The sequence below is a fragment of the Leptopilina heterotoma genome, unplaced genomic scaffold (genome assembly GCF_015476425.1).
Source record: "Leptopilina heterotoma isolate Lh14 unplaced genomic scaffold, ASM1547642v1 Lhet_54, whole genome shotgun sequence".
NCBI lineage: Eukaryota > Metazoa > Arthropoda > Insecta > Hymenoptera > Figitidae > Leptopilina > Leptopilina heterotoma.
The window spans coordinates 5,772,395-5,789,320 of record NW_025111118.1 but is presented as its reverse complement, the minus strand read 5'-3'; the positions used below and the strand labels follow the sequence as shown (position 1 = coordinate 5,789,320).

General features: G+C 22.3%; 1 protein-coding gene across 4 annotated transcripts in view; it reads right to left on the bottom strand.

The window, feature by feature from the left end:
* LOC122508542 (elongation of very long chain fatty acids protein AAEL008004) overlaps positions 1 to 16,926 on the bottom strand; it is a 74,720-nt gene that overhangs the window by 49,642 nt on the left and 8,152 nt on the right. For 2 of the 4 annotated variants that reach the window (XM_043621964.1, XM_043621960.1), the window contains exon 1: positions 9,743 to 10,319. The exons of the other annotated variants lie outside the window; for them this stretch is intronic. The gene's annotated coding sequence lies outside the window, so the exon portion shown is untranslated. Of the gene's footprint in view, positions 1 to 9,742; positions 10,320 to 16,926 lie in introns of those variants that run through there. 4 annotated transcript variants of the gene reach the window in all.

The following is a 16,926-nucleotide window of genomic DNA, read 5'->3' as shown; positions in this document are numbered from 1 at the left end:
AAAGTTTTAAAAAAATAAAAATTAAGCAATTAAAAAATTTTTTAAAGTTAGAAAACAAAAAACAATCAAAAAACAATTAAAAACAATTAAAAACCAATTAATAACAATTAAAAAATAATTGAAAAATAATTAAAAAATAATTTTAATAAACAATTGAAAAAAAGATGAATTAAAAAAGTAGTTATTATTTAAATTTTGAAAGAAGTATAGATATTTTCCAAAATCTAGTGTCATTTGATTTTGAAAAAAAAAATTGCTTGACTAAATGTTTACATACACAAATTAATTTCTCGATTTGAATTTTATTTCTTTATCAAACATTCACTTTGATGCGAAATAAATTGTTATTTAGCATACGAAACATTAATATTTAATAGTAATTTAATATTTAGAAATTTTTTGAAAATGAATATTTAACAGTAATTTAATATTTAACGTTTGAAAAATTAATATTTAACTTTAAATTGTTATGCAACATTTTAAACATTTAGTATTTAAAATTGATATTTAATATTTAATATTTAAAATTAATGTTGAATATTTAAAAATAAATATTGAATATCTAAAATTAAATATTTTTACTTTATTAATAAAATTTTTATTTTTTTATTAATTTTCTTAATATATATAAATATTAAATATTATTAAATTTTAAGCATAGTATTAAATAGTAATTTAATATTTAAGAAATATAAGCCATTAAAAATTAGTACATATTAACATTTAATGTTCCATAATTATTTTTAAAAAACTGAGAGAAAAAAAGAAAAATATTTGAGTAGTTTTCGAGTCAATATACGCGAATATTTTTGAGACTTAAAAAATGTCACGTGCAACGATTAGATATTGCATAAGAGCCATACAATTCATGACAACTAATGCATTATTCTAACGCACAGTTATTTATCAAGTATTCCAAGCCTCGTAAACTTCACTTCGACAGAAGTGGTTATTCTACTTTTTTCCATTTTACCAAAAACTGCAGATTATTTCTCAAATTAGTTAGGCAATAAATTAGTTTAATTTAATTTTTTCTCTCCCGATTGATATCTCTTTTTTTCGACCTCAAACAAGTTGGAAGCTTTTTTTTAACTATTAAAATAATTTTTATATGAAAATTAAAAAAAACATTCTTTTCTCCCTAAATCGTTGAGTATAGACGTTGTGAACTTGAGCAACGTCTAAATTTTTTTTTTTTATTAAAAAACTTCTTTTCTACAAGGTAATTATTTCTGTTTTGTTGTGGAAAACGTGCGTGAGTTTATTAATTTTTTTTTATAGGTAATATTAGCTTATTCGGTTTTTGATAAATTTGTAATTTTAGTATGGTTGCTTGCAGTTGTTGTGTATAGGTTTTAGTTTTGAAAAATAAAATGATAATTTTTCAATAAACTTAATTTACAAAGACATAAATGAATGAAAAACAAGTCGTCAGGTAGATTAAGGTTGCACTTTGTGCTTATCCCGTAGACTTTATTAGCCTCAGTAGCGAAAGTGCATACCTGCATTAGTGACAACTTGTCGAGCCACTGTGCAACGCGTTAGCAACATTATAGTGAAAATACGGGGAGTGAGAAAGAATATCCTCTTACATAATCTCTTATGTTAAATTATTTCCCAACAGGCGTGGAGATTAAGCCAAATTGTCTGGATGAGAGGATGTCGCATCATCCTTATGGATCAAAAGAAAGTCTTTTGTTTAAAGAAATTATTTTAATTTCAAGATAGATTCGTATTTGTTTATTTATTCATTTACTTACTTATTTATTTATTTACTTATTTATTTGTTTACTTATTCATTTATTTATTAATTAATTTATTCATTAATTTATTCATTTATTTATTAATTAATTTATTCATTAATTTATTCAGTTATTTAGTTATTTACTCATTTTTATTTAAATTTATTACTGTCAGTAATTAATTGTCCTTTGAAATAAGCAGGGCTCGCGAACTAGGTCCGTAAATCCCGTAAAGGTCCGTAAACTTGCTTCAAAGTCCGTAAAAGTAAGTTTTTTTGAAAAAAGGTCCGTAAAGTCCGTAATTTGATAGAAAAAGGACGAAAAGTTCGTAAATTGTACGATATAATTTGGAGAATTTTAGAGAAATTACAAATGCGATTGTAGAAATTCAATTATTTTCAAAAGTAATAAAATTCTTCGCAAAAAATCAAATTACGTCCAAAAATTAAAAAAAATTATGATCAAAATTTCAATTAACTCTAGAAATATTAAAATTGTTCTCCGAAATTCAATTATTTTCGAAAATTCTAGTACGATTCTTTGCAAAATTCAATTATTTTCAGGAATTTTGATAAAATTCTTTGCAACATTCAATTATTTACAGAAATTTTAATAAAATGTTTTGCAAAACTCAATTATTTTCAGGAATTGTAATACAATTTTTTGCAAAATTAAATTATTTTTATGAATAATCAAAATTCATCATAAGAATTCAATTATTTTCAGAAAGTAATAGATTGCTACTCAGAAATACAATTCTTCACAAAATTCAATTATTTTTAGGAATTTTAATAAATTTCTTTGCAACATTCAATTATTTACAGGAATATTAATAAAATGTTTTGCAAAATTCAATTATTTCCATAAATAACCAAAATTTAATTATTTTCAAAAGTAATAGAATTATTCTTCTCAGAAATTCAATTATGTTAAAAAATTTGAGTCAAATTTTCAATTATCTTTATAAATAATAAAACTTTTCTCCGGAATTCAATTATTTTCAAAAACTTTAATAAAAATCTTTGCAAAATTCAATTATATTCAGAAATTTTAATAAAATTCTTTGCAAAATTCAATTATTTGCATAATTTTAATAAACTTCTTTGCAAAATTCAATTTTTTGCAGAATTTTAATAAAATTCTTTTGCAAAATTCAATTATTTTCATAAATAACCAAATTTCATCACAAGAATTTAATTATTTTCGAAAGTAATAGAATTCTTCTCAGAAATTCAATTAAGTTAAAAAATTTGAGTTACAATTTTAATTATTTTTATAAATAATAAAATTCTTCCCCGAAATTCAATCATTGTCACAAATTTTAATACAATTCTTCGCAAATTCAATTATTTTATGTAATTTTAATAAAATTTTGTGCAAAATTCAATTATTTTTATAAATAATGAAATTCTTCACCGAAATCCAATTATTTTCAAAAATTTTTAATACAATTCTTCGCAAATTCAATTAATTTCAGTAATTTTAATAAAATTTTGTGCAAAATTTAATTATTTATAAAAATAACCAAAATTCATCACAAGAATTGAATTATTTTCAAATGTAATAGATTGCTTCTCATAAATTCAAACATTTTCCAACATCTTTTTAAAATTCTTTGCAAAATTTCAATTATTTTCAAAAATTTTTCTCAATTCAATGATTTTTAATATCTACTATTTTAATAATAATTACCAAAAGAATAAATTCAATTATTTAGAAAAAAATTTTGTTAAAATTCTAAAAAAAACATTTAATTATTTTATGAATAAGAAAAATTTAATAAGAATTAAATTATTTAAAAAAAAACTGGCATTAATTAATTTAAAAATGAATTTCAGTTAAAATTTTAGATAATAATTGAATATAAAAAGCATTACAGCAATTAATACAATTTTAATCGAATTTCTCGAAAAATGTAATTATTCTTAAAAATTTTATTAAAATTCGTTCAAAGAATTTAATTATTTAAAAATTTGTTTATAAAATTCTTTATAAGAAAGAATTTTAAGAATAAATTTTAAGAAACATTCAATTATTCAATAAATTATTTATTTTTTCTATTTAAATAATAATTCTAGTAGAATTTTCTAATAAAAATTAATAATCATAATAATCATAATGAATTTAAGTTAAAATTTTAGATTAGAATTGAATATTAAAAGCAATATAGCGTAAAATTTTAGAAATAATTGAATTTTGAAATGAATTTTTTTGAAAAAGTTTAATTGAATTTTTTATATTATTTGAAGTTTTTATGTTCTAATATATTATTTAATTGAAGAATACACGAATAATTGGAATTTCGTAAAATTGAATATTGTAAACATATTTTAAATTCTCAAAGAACTTTTTTGAAAATTATTAAAAATAATTGATTTGAAGAAGAATTTTAGTTAAAAATTGTAGATAATAATAATTGAATTGAAATGATAAAAATTAATTTTGAAGAAGTACAATATTCTTATAATAAAAAAATATGATTTTATCATTGTGCCATCTTTAATTATTATAAAACATGAAGAAATCAATAAAGTTTAATTTATAGTTTCAAGTAAAATTTTCTCTTATTTGACTCGGATTGGTTATATTTTTGTCAGTTATAATTGGTCCGTAATTTTTTATTTTTGGTCTGTAAAGTCCGTATTTTTAAATACTTTCACTGGTTCGAGCCCTGAATAAGTATAACTTTATTAAATTTGAACTAATGAGGCGAAATTTAAAACAGAAAAAATTTGTTAGCATGAAGAATCGAACCTTGCCCATCGCGTCCTGAAATACGTCACTCTAGCCACTGGGCTATCGCGCAAGATTGAAAATTATTTTTCACTTTCTAAACAAAACTGCTAATTTAGAACGAAAACGGTTTTAATACGCTCTTTGTTTAAGTATATTAAAAGTAGACTACAAACATTTAATAAAATAGCCAAAACATAAATTTTTATACATACAAATAGAAAAAAAATATAATTAAAAATAAAATATTTAGAGAATAGAAATATATTAATAGAAAATAGAAACAGGAAAATAAATTTCTTTTTCCTCTTAATAATGTAGATTGAAAATTCTTATTGGCGCAAGCTTCCTCATACGACAAAAGTAAACATATCACGCCTCCTATATTTGCATCGATATTGAATTAGTTCGTGATTCAGTATACAGCACTTTTCTATTCTATCATATATATGAAGTTAAAAGAAAAACGGTTATGATCATTGGTTATATGCAAAAAAAAAAAAAAAAAAAAAAAAAAAAAAAAATGCACTCGAGTCGCGAGAAAGCAATTTCCGTCAATTAAATAAAAATCACTTTTCGCGAAGGTTCATATGATGACCAGTAGTCTTGATCTTGTATGCAAGACGTTCAAACGACAATGAAAAGTAAGCGTGTTAACGAGGAATGGAGGTCGTTTTGTTGACGGAAGGCGCGTGCCTCGGGTGTCGACCGACTTTACGTTTGCTCTCAACGAATACAGCTTCAATGATACTTTATTTTTATTTTATTTTATATTCTTCTTCTTCTTCTTCTCTTCTTCATTCATAAAATTTTAAACGAAAAATTAGTACCAAACTTCCATTTGTGTTTGTCAACATTTTTTCATATTTAAATTTCCCTGACAATATTAGGATAATATCCAAATTGTAATTATTAAAAATATAATATGTAATAAAAAGACAGAGGGATTTTTCTTCTATTCGTAATATATAAAAATGATATTAAATTTCCATATTCTATTATTACAATTTTTATCAAAATTTGAGGTTTTTTCACCCCTCTGTAATTGTATTACTTAATATATATTGAGGAGTATAAATAGAAGAAAAAATAATATAGTTATTTGATGCGGTAATGTATTATGTGTTCTCTTATAAGTGGGGATGACAAAAATTATTTTGTCTCTTTCATAAACGCGATCTCACGTAAAAGTAATTTTGAACGTCTATATTTCAATTGTCATTTTTTTTAACAGTAAAACCACAAGTAAAATTAGAATTTCCGTAATCATGTGGTTTTAAGAATAAATAAAAATGTTCGAGAAATAAAAATTAGCATTGCTTCAGAATAGTTTATTTTGTTGGTTTATATCTGTCTTCTTAAATATAGAAACATTTTATTATTAATTTTTAAATGCGAAGTGAAAATAACTTTGTTATAAACAAAAATATGTGAAAAGAAAAACAAATAAAGAAAAATAAAACAAATATTAATAAAAATGAAACAAAAATTAATCAAATTGAAACAAAAATAAATAAAAATATGCAAATAAAAAAATTAAAATAAATAGTAAGTAAAAATAAAATTAAAAAAGTAAATAAATGAAATAGAAAAAAAAATTTAAAAATGATTAATATATACAAAGAAGTTTAATACAAAAAAACTATTTTTCCTTAATTATCAATAATCGTGCTTTTTTCTTCTTTTTTCATCAATTATTCTTTACAAATACTTTTTTTTATTTCAATATCATTTTATTCTGAATGCGCTTTATTTCCCTATTTGATTTTCTTTTCTATGTGAATAATAATAAATATTAAATATTCTGATAGCTCGTTATTCATTTTTTATAGTGCTCATGTAATATTATTTGGAAAAAATTTTAGGTTAAACTAAAGGTATTTAGAGAATAGTTATGAATTTTTTTGGAGCTTTTTTAGCTGTTTCTTCGCGAATGGTCACAAATAAATTTTTTATTTTAAAGAACTTTTTTTATTTAAACAAATAAATGTTTTATTTGAAATAAATTTTACTTTTTTAGGTTTCTTTCTTCGCGAAAGGTCACAAATATGTTTTTATTTTATACAAATTTTCTAATTAAATAAATGAATGTTTTATTTTAAACAAATTTTCTATTTAAATAAATGAATGTTTTATTTTAAACAAATTTTCTATTTAAATAAATGAATGCTTTATTTGAAACAATTTTTTTTCATTTTAACAAATTAATGTTTTATTTAAAACAAATTTTTTATTTAAACAAAATATGTTTTTTTAAACAAATGTTTTATTTAAACAAAATAAATGTTTTATTTTAACAAATTTTTTATTTAAACAAATAAATGTTTTATTTGAAAGAAATTTTACTTTTTTAGGTTTCTTTCTTCGCGAAAGGTCACAAATATGTTTTTATTTTATACAAATTTTCTAATTAAATAAATGATTGTTTTATTTTAAACAAATTTTCTATTTAAATAAATGAATGTTTTATTTTAAACAAATTTTCTATTTAAATAAATGAATGCTTTATTTGAAACAATTTTTTTTCATTTTAACAAATTAATGTTTTATTTAAAACAAATTTTTTATTTAAACAAAATATGTTTTTTTTTAAACAAATTTTTTATTTAAACAAAATAAATGTTTTATTTGAACAAATTTTTTATTTAAACAAATAAATGTTTTATTTGAAACAAATTTTACTTTTTTAGGTTTCATTCTTCGCGAAAGGTCACAAATATATTTTTTATTTTAAACAAATTTTCTAATTAAATAAATGAATGTTTTATTTTTAACAAATTTTCTATTTAAATAAATGAATGCTTCATTTGAAACAAATTTTTTTCATTTAAACAAATTAATGTTCTATTTAAAACAAATTTTTTATTTAAACAAAATAAATGTTTCTATTGAAACAAATTTTTTATTTAAACAAAATAAATGTTTTATTTGAAACACATTTTTTATTTAAACAAAATAAATGTTTTATTAGAAACAAATTTTTTTAAATAAATGTTTTATTTGAAACAGAGAAGTTTGTTATTTAAACTAAATAAATAGATCAGCATGTTCTGAGACAAATATATACTTTTATTAAATTCAAATAAATTTTGGCTTTGGTAAAAAAAAAACATTGACTCTATTAATTCCCTTCATACTCAAAAATAATTCTCTTCTAATTAAAGAATTTTTATTGTCCAATTACAAAATTTAAAAATCAAAGACTTTATTAGTATTGCATTTATAACAAGATTTACAAAAAAAAAATTGATTTAAAGTGATGTTTTCCTTTTAATTTGCCATTGGGAAATATTTATACCTTTAATAAGAAAACGTGCTTAAAGGTACCTTACAAGTTGTGTGTATACACATACCGCGTCACAAGTACCTCTTAACATTGAGGTTAGTATTGGCAAATTTTAATAGTCTTTTTTTTTGTAACGCAATTATTAGCGGAAATATATTGCTGGAAAACACGTTTTATACAGAATCGTGTGTAACGATTAAAAAAGTGGTGATAAATGTAAAATACTATCCGCGGAATTTCCTTCCATATACACACAATGTTTCAGCATATTGTACGATAAATTTCTACTTGAAAAATTTTCTTGTTATTTTTCAAAATTGTTTCAAATTTAATTTTTTTGAGAATTAATGGAATTAATAAAGTGAAAATGTTCAGTCTTGACGAAGCAAAAAAAAAAAAAAAAAAAATTAAAGAAAAGTTTATACAGAATTTTGATTTGTGTTACAATACTATACTGTTTCAAATAATTTTATTTAATTTTCCGATTGAATTTAGTTAACTATAAATAATAGTGGTAATTGTAAATTGAGTTTTAGTGTAGAATCTGTTAATTATAATTAAGAACCCAAAAAATGTAAATATGTTGCAATTAAAAATAAAGTAATATGTTTATATCAGATTACGATATGTTGCAATAACTTTAATAAATTTCGTACTAATTATTTCGCATTATTATTAATTTATTTACTAATTGATAATATTTACTAATTGATTTAATAAAGTGTAAGAAAAGGAAAAAAGAATGTACGATTTTATAACATTAAACATTACTTGTTTGTTGTTTAATTTTCTCTTCAATTTCACGCGCGATGTGTTGAGAAATAATGCATTAAATTTAACCACGTGCATTTAATTCGATCTTCAATTTTTCAAATTATAAAGGGGGGTTTTTTTGATTATAATCGGAACGGTGAAATTACTCAATAGATTTCTGTGTATTATTATAATTGCGGTTCGCGATTCTCTTTATAAAAATAAAAAAAAAATATATATATATATTACACGCCTAAAAAGATAAACACACTGTCAACAAGAGTTGACTTAGGAGGTTTGCGTAAAGTTGCAGAACACCTCTTTTACTATAGATTGAAAATGGTTACCTCACCATTCTCCTGCATTCTCGCCTCACGAGTCACTTGGCCAATTAATCCTATATACCCAACGAATGCAGTAAATAGTTCAGATCCATAAAAATTTAGAAAGAAAAAAAAATGCACCCCACTTTATTAGTGTATGTGCGCTATTTATCATCAAACGTTTCAAATTACTTTCGATGCCACTAATTACTTTAGTTAATGAATATGTCCATTGTGAAATGGATACCATATCGAACTGTATAGATAACATTTGGAAATTTCAACAATTTTCGAGGAAAAAAGAAAATGAATTTATTGCAGGAATTTTGAAAAATTAAATTATTTTTTGTTTTGATAAAGAATTTTGTAAATTGGTTTGAGTTTTGTGGTAAACAAGTTAGTTCTGTTAACCACTTTCAGTATTTGCGCTAAATCTTTTTAGTCAGGTTCCCTTTTTTGTTGCTATTTTATTGCTGTTTAGTATTTATTGCTAATTGTTTGGTATTTATTGTTAATTGTTTGGTATTTATTGCTAATTGTTTGGTATTTATTACTAACTGTTTGGTATTTATTGCTAACTGTTTGGTATTTACTGTTAACTGTTTGGTATTTATTACTAATTGTTTGGTATTTATTGCTAATTGTTTGCTAATTTATTGCAATTTAATATTGATACTGAACATTTTCTTGCTATATTGAGCAAATCTATAAATAAAAATTGGTTTCGATAGAACGACCAATTTAAAAGCCGATAATATTGATAGTAGTGTTTCTCTACCCTATCTGATAGAACATGCAATTCTCGGGTTGTTTTGACATTAAATAATAGAGGAGCTTCTTCAGTAGCGAAACTACACTCACGAAACAATTTTTTCTAAATTATTTTTTTTTTTATTTTCACTTACCACGGATAATTAAACACTAATATCCACAACACAACACTTGTAGAAATGTATCCTCTGCTTTTTTTGGATTCTTCTATTTTCCCTTTAACACCTATTTCGCTTTCATCTGTTCCTCCCTCTTAAATTCCTGGTTTTATAATCACATGGATCTTTTTTTGATCCTCTTCTTCTTCTTCTTTTTTTTTAATAGAGAGCAAAAAAAATAGAACTAATTTTAGCACTCGAGATGTGCTATGAAAGATAACGTCCGAAGTATTTTGTCACCAATTGAGGAAGAGCTGGAGAACAGTGAGAGTGAATGGCTAGAATCACGAGGTGTTAACGGGGAAGAAAAATAAAGAGAGAACAGAGAGTGAGAGGCACGCGCACGACAAAGAAAGAACGACGGTCTGCGAAATTTTTTTTGATTTTTAAGGGGGTAGAGAGGAAATTTTTTTTTTGCGGGGTAAAAAAACACGAGAATGGAAAAGAAAAATATTTGATGAGTAAAAAAATAGTGATTGTTATTGATTATAGGCCACCGTCGTGCCTTTATTGTCTACTTCGTGACTACCGACTGGTGCCCGGTAGGTCGGAGCATTGCTTTTAAGCAACTCGCCATGTTGGTATCGTCACCCCTCCAGGTTAAAAGCTGCTACTGAATCCCACTTTGTTACTTCTTGTTCTTCTTCTTCTTCTTCTTCTTCTTCTTCATTATCATCATCTTCATCATCATTATCATCAACATTGTCCTCGAAGATGCTGATTCTTTTCGAATCATTGTAGTTTTCAGTTTTTCTCTTTTTATGAGTAATTTTTCTTGGATATTTTTTTTTTCTTCAATTTTTGATAATTAAAATTTCAAACAAGGAATGTAATTTAATCGAAAGATGTCCCTGAAGTTAGCGTCGAAAACGAGAGGAAAATGTCGCTAATTTTATTTTTTTCTTCATCTAGGGAGTTATCAAGATTTTCTGGGCTGGGACCTCCAAAAAAAAGAGGAATTTCTCATTTTTAAATTTTCTATAACCTTGCGAAAATATTTCATTTTTTTTTCTTATTCAAAATTAGCTTCCAATTAGCTATATAAATATTCTAAAAAATTCCACTGTTCCTAATTTTTTTTCTAGTGTATGATGATTTCAATATTGGACATAAATTAATTTTTACTGTTTCTTTTCTTATTGGATTTTGAATTTCGCGCCAATAGAAGTTTTTAACTGTCCGACAGAGGGCTTGAAGAATTGTTTCTCATAATCGGCATAAAGTACACTGAAAAAAAAAATTATTTAATTCAAATAACGGATTACTTGTATTACTTGTATAAATTACTCATTACTTGTAATTAAATATTTACTCGAATTAAATAATTTTTATTTTAATCAACTAAATGATATTTGAAGGAAGTGAATTTATCATTCGGTGATTAAATATTAAATTTGAAGAAGTTAACAATTTTCCCGAATCAATATACACAAATAAATTAAATATCTTAAATAAATCTCGATAAGCTCATGGGCTTCAATGTATCGAAATGATACATTGAAATGATATTTGCTTCAAATACTGAAATTAACGAAGTTGAAGTCCACAACGTTTATCAACGAAAAAAATTAATTTAATACATTCAAGTATTATTTTTAATTTAATATTTAATTGTAAAATAATTATTATCAAAATATAAACATCAATCTTTTTTTTCTAAATATTTTTGTGATAATATTTCTGCGTATTTTTAATTAATTTACTAAGTAAACAATTTTTTTTCGTTGATCAACGTTGTGGACTTCAATTTGGTAATTATTGGTTCAAATACAATTTAATTGACTTAAATAAAAATTATACTTGATTCAAATAAATATTTATTAGATAATTGACAAGTAATCGGTTACTTGAATCAAAAAAATTTTTTTTTCAGTGTAATATTTCTAGATAAGTAAATTTTATTCCTGATTAATTTATTTTATAATCGGAATTTTGGGGCATATGTTTAAATTTTTTACATTCACTGTCTTATAATATTATTATCATCTATATTTATATTAATGTTAATATTATACACTGAAAAAAATTTATTTAATTTAAATAAACGATTACTTGTATATTATCCAATAAATATTTACATGAATCGAATAATTTTTATTTACGTTAATTAAATGGTTCAATTCATATTTGCTTCAAATACTGAAATTATTAATTCAAATACAATTTATTTAATTTGAATAAAAATCATTTGATTTAGGTAAATATTTTTTTGATAATGAACAAGTAATCGGTTTATTTGAATAAAAAAAAATAAATTCTTTTCAGTGTAATTAACTAATAACTTAGTTAAAAAATAATAAAAAATAATAAATAACTTATAAACAAAGTAAAACTCACCAAATAATTTGATAAAACTAAAAAAAAAATTTTTTTGGAATTAATAACTCCAAAAATTAAATACAATTTATTTAATTTGAATAAAAATTATTTAATTTAAGTAAATATTTATTTGGTAATGCACAAGTAATCGGTTATTTGAATACAAAAAATAAATACTTTTCAGTGTAATTAACTAATAACTTAGTTAAAAAAAATAATAAAAAATAACTTATAATAAAAGTAAAACTGACTAAAAAAAAATTTAAAAAAATTTTTTAGAGTTAAATTACTAATATTAATTCAGTATGTTTATGTAAATTGTAAAAGTTATTGTATTCGAAATAAATTTGACTAAGTTTGAAGTAAATTTTACTAGATTCGAAGTAAATTTGACTACATTTGGAGTGAATTTGACTATTTTTTAAAATCAATTTTACTACGTTTAAAGTAAACTTATAACGTTTGATATCAATTTTATTATATTCGAAGTTGATTTGACTGAATTTGAAGTAAATTTTACTATTTTAAAAGTAAATTTAACTACGTTTGATGTAAATTTTGATATATTCGAAAAATAAATCTTACTACATTTGGAGTAAGCTTTATTATATTCGAAGTAAACTTGACTACGTTTAAAGTAAATTTTATTATGTTTGCAGTAAACTTATTACGTTTGATGTAAATTTTATTATATTCGAAGTAAATTTGACTACCTTTGGAGTAAATTTTACTATATTAGAAGCAAATCTCACTACGTTTGGAGTAAACTTCACTATGTTCGAAGTAAATTTGACTATTCTTGAAGTAAATTCGACTACGTTTAAAGTAAATTTTATTATGTTTGAAGTAAATTTATTACGTTTGATGTAAATTTTATTATATTCAAAGTAAATTTGACTACCTTTGGAGTAAATTTTACTATATTAGAAGCAAATCTTACTACATTTGGAGTAAGCTTTATTATATTCGAAGTAAACTTGACTACGTTTGGAGTAAATTTGACTATTATTGAAGTAAATTCGACTACGTTTAAAGTAAATTTTATTATGTTTGCAGTAAACTTATTACGTTTGATGTAAATTTTATTATATTCGAAGTAAATTTGACTACCTTTGGAGTAAATTTTACTATATTAGAAGCAAATCTCACTACGTTTGGAGTAAACTTCACTATGTTCGAAGTAAATTTGACTATTCTTGAAATAAATTCGAGTACGTTTAAAGTAAATTTTATTATGTTTGAACTAAACTTATTACGTTTGATGTAAATTTTATTATATTCGAAGTAAATTTGATTACGTTTGGAGCAAAATTTTACTATACTAGAAGCAAATCTTACTACATTTGGAGTAAACTTTACTATATTCGAAGTAAATTTTATTAAACAGCAAAAGTTGGCGCAGAAGAAATGCGCATAAATTATTTTTTTAATTTATGGATAATAATATCCAATATAGTAAACATTCTCTTTTTCTTAATTGCAATTTAAAATTATACAAATTGTAATTAGTGCACATATTGCAAATGATACGGAATAATTACTTTATTTAATTTTTCTTTTTTCGGTTTTTCCCCCGTATCGATATATAATATAGAATATAGAAAATAAAAAGAGATGTCAGCGAATAAGAAAATAATTATAGGCCAAGGCCAACAAAGTGATATAATCCTCATATATGTATCCACTAAGAAAGTATACTTCATTTTCTTTTACACATAATTACTTTTAGACTATTAATTGAAGTTATGCGTTCTATTATTAATATCATTAATATAAGTAATAAGTTTTTTTGCAATAAGTTTTTTTTTGAGTCAAAGAAATTGATGATCATTAGATTATTAATTTGAGTTGAAAAAAAATGTTGTTGATAAAAATAGTTTGAAGTAATTTAAAAATTATTAAAAGTATTTTAAAAGTTGTTTTTAGTACATTTTTTTGATAAGGAATGCACCAATTTGCAATTGGGTATATGAAGAGATTTAAATTAAATATTTTTAATCCTTGATTCACATATAAAGTTTCCTTGAAAACGATGAACCAAGGATATAGAAACATCTATAAAAGTGGAATTTCAAACCACATTTTTAAATATATTATATTATAACCTTTAAAGCACTCAATATTAAGTATCTTCAAAATCTTAAATTTTAAAAGTATCCTTTTTTCTTAATTAATGTATCATATATAAGTATAGTAATTATAATACTTCATTTGTGAACCAACGTCAAAAAAAGTTTAAAAAATAAAATTATTCTTTGATAAAGAAAATTACGCTACGATGACGGTATTAAGTAATTAAATTTTTTCTTCCATTGTGAAAAAAAAAATTATTTTTTGTCATTAATTTTACTGATAAAAAAAATTAACTCAATGACTGCATTGAATAATTATAATTTTTCATTTTTTTCGCTTCTGAAAGAAAAATATAATTTTTATTTTTTGTGATAAAGTTGTTTAGTAAGTTAAATATAAGTACTTGTTACATTTATCATATTAACTGAAAATTATAGTTTTCCTGTGTGTAAATAAACGAAAAAAATTGATTCATTTACAAAAAGACAAAAAAAAAAAAATGAATAATTAGTAATTTTATTTTAATTGAATCAACAAATAATTTTTTTCACTCCATTTTCTACGTAACGTACGTTTGAAATCGCATTTCTTTTTTTATAACGAAAAATAAATGAATTTATTAAAGTATTCCTTGATGTGATAAGTAAATAACAAAAAAAAAAAAAAATGTTATGAATAATTTACTCACAATAAATTTTTTTTTTTAAAATAAATAATAAATGTTCTTGAAAAATTTTTGTAGAAATGAGTATTTTGAATGAATAACAAAAGTGGAGAATGTTTTTGAATTTTGTTTATATTCTGATGAACGGGGATTAAAAAGAAAAAATAAAATTCACGAAATTCTTATAAAATGTGCGAAACAATTAAAATGCACAAATGAGTTATTTTTAAATTAAATATATGTATATGTGTAGAATTTTTTGTGTGTGAGATAATACATCGTCGAATCTAGTTAACCTTTTCCTTTTTATGCAGATTTTGAATTAAATAAGGAAAGAATATGAAAGTGAATGAAAAAAACTGCTCAGAAGCAAAAATTCGATAATCAAGCAACCTATTTTTCTTTTTTTTGTAATTAATTCCGCATTTTAGGATATTTTGGGAATCTTAGAATTGACGTTTTATAGTTGTCATGGTGTTTAATATCTTTTTTTTTAGCATTTCCTACAAAAATTAATAGAAAAAATCGGAAATGAAGTTGACCTCCATCTTTAAACTATTTTTTTTTAACAAACAAGTTGAAAGAAGTATTTTCAAGAAATTGTTTAGTAAATATTTAATTTTTGCAGCTGAATATAATATATATTTTTATAATAATAAATATTATTTTTGTAATAAATATTATTTTTATAAAAATAGTAATTATAAAAATTATGTTCCTAGAGTTCTGAACGTTCAAATGAACTAAAATTGTTTTTTACAAATAATTTTTGGTCACGTGTAAAAAAATTATTTTATAAAGTTTATAAATGTTAAATTTATTTTTTTAAATTTTTATTACAAAAACTAATTTATAAAAATACTTTTGATAGAAAATATTTCGTTTATTTGAAATTTTAAAATCTTGTGGATGAATAAAAATTTAATTCATGATTTTAAAGTCAGGTCAATGTTGTGGAGCTTTTGTAAAAAAACATTTCAATTTTTTTTTTGAATTATTGGACCATTTTTTATCTGTATTTATTATGTATAAAAGTATAATCTGAGTAGAATGGAAAAATTAGGGAAAAAAATGTTTTTTGTGATAAATAGGAAGTGATTTTGTAGAGTAAGTAATAATTTTATTATTTCACAATATTATTTCGTATATATAAATCTCGAGAGTGGGTGATTTCAATGCCAGTCTCCAAGATCAAATCCACATAATATATTTTGCTTCGACATTTTTCTAAAATCGCGTTTCAAGTGTCAATAAATGAAACTTTTTTTTATTTAAAAATTTTTTATTTTATTTTTAAAAATAATTGAAAATAATTTTTTAAAGTCTTTAGGATTTTTGCCTGTCAAAAATTGTGAAAATTGACACAAGTCGAAATTTTGAATCAGAAATTTTTAACAATTTTTCTAAATCTATTTTTCTAAATGTTAAATATTGAAATTTATATTTAATTAAAATTTTTAAATTTAAATCTTTAAAACTAAATTTAAATCTTTTAATTGTAATATTTTACAATATTCCTAGTGCAATAGTTGAAATAGAAAAATAATTTAGTCGTTATTACAAAAAATCTTTGAGGTCATATAAAAATAATGGAAAGTGCAAATTTAATATTCAGAAAATTTAAAAAATACAATTGAAGGGCTACATAAAATAAGGGGACGAACGCGAGGCTTGGAAGGGATACTACCAGTCGGGTAGCAGTGACAAGCCTTGAGCCGCTCGCTGCTACCTGACTGATATTATCCCTTTCAACCACGCGTTCGTCCCCTTATTTTATGTAGCCCTTCAATTGTCAATTTCATTTCTATGGAATTTTGCACAATTTTTTTTTTCATGAATTTATTTCTAATAAATAACAGCTAGTTTAAAAGATATTCAGTGAGAATGTAAATTTTAACAAAGAATTTTTTTGCAAAATGCTTTCAGAAAATTTTTAAAAGTATTCTTCGATTTCTGTTTTTTTTTTACAATTTTACATATAAAAAATCTTGTAATAAATAATATCTCATTTAAAAAACAATCGTATTGTATTATGTGACTACGTTAATTTTAACAAAGAACATTTTTTTTCTTAAAATCAGATGAAAAAAATATGTATTTAAAA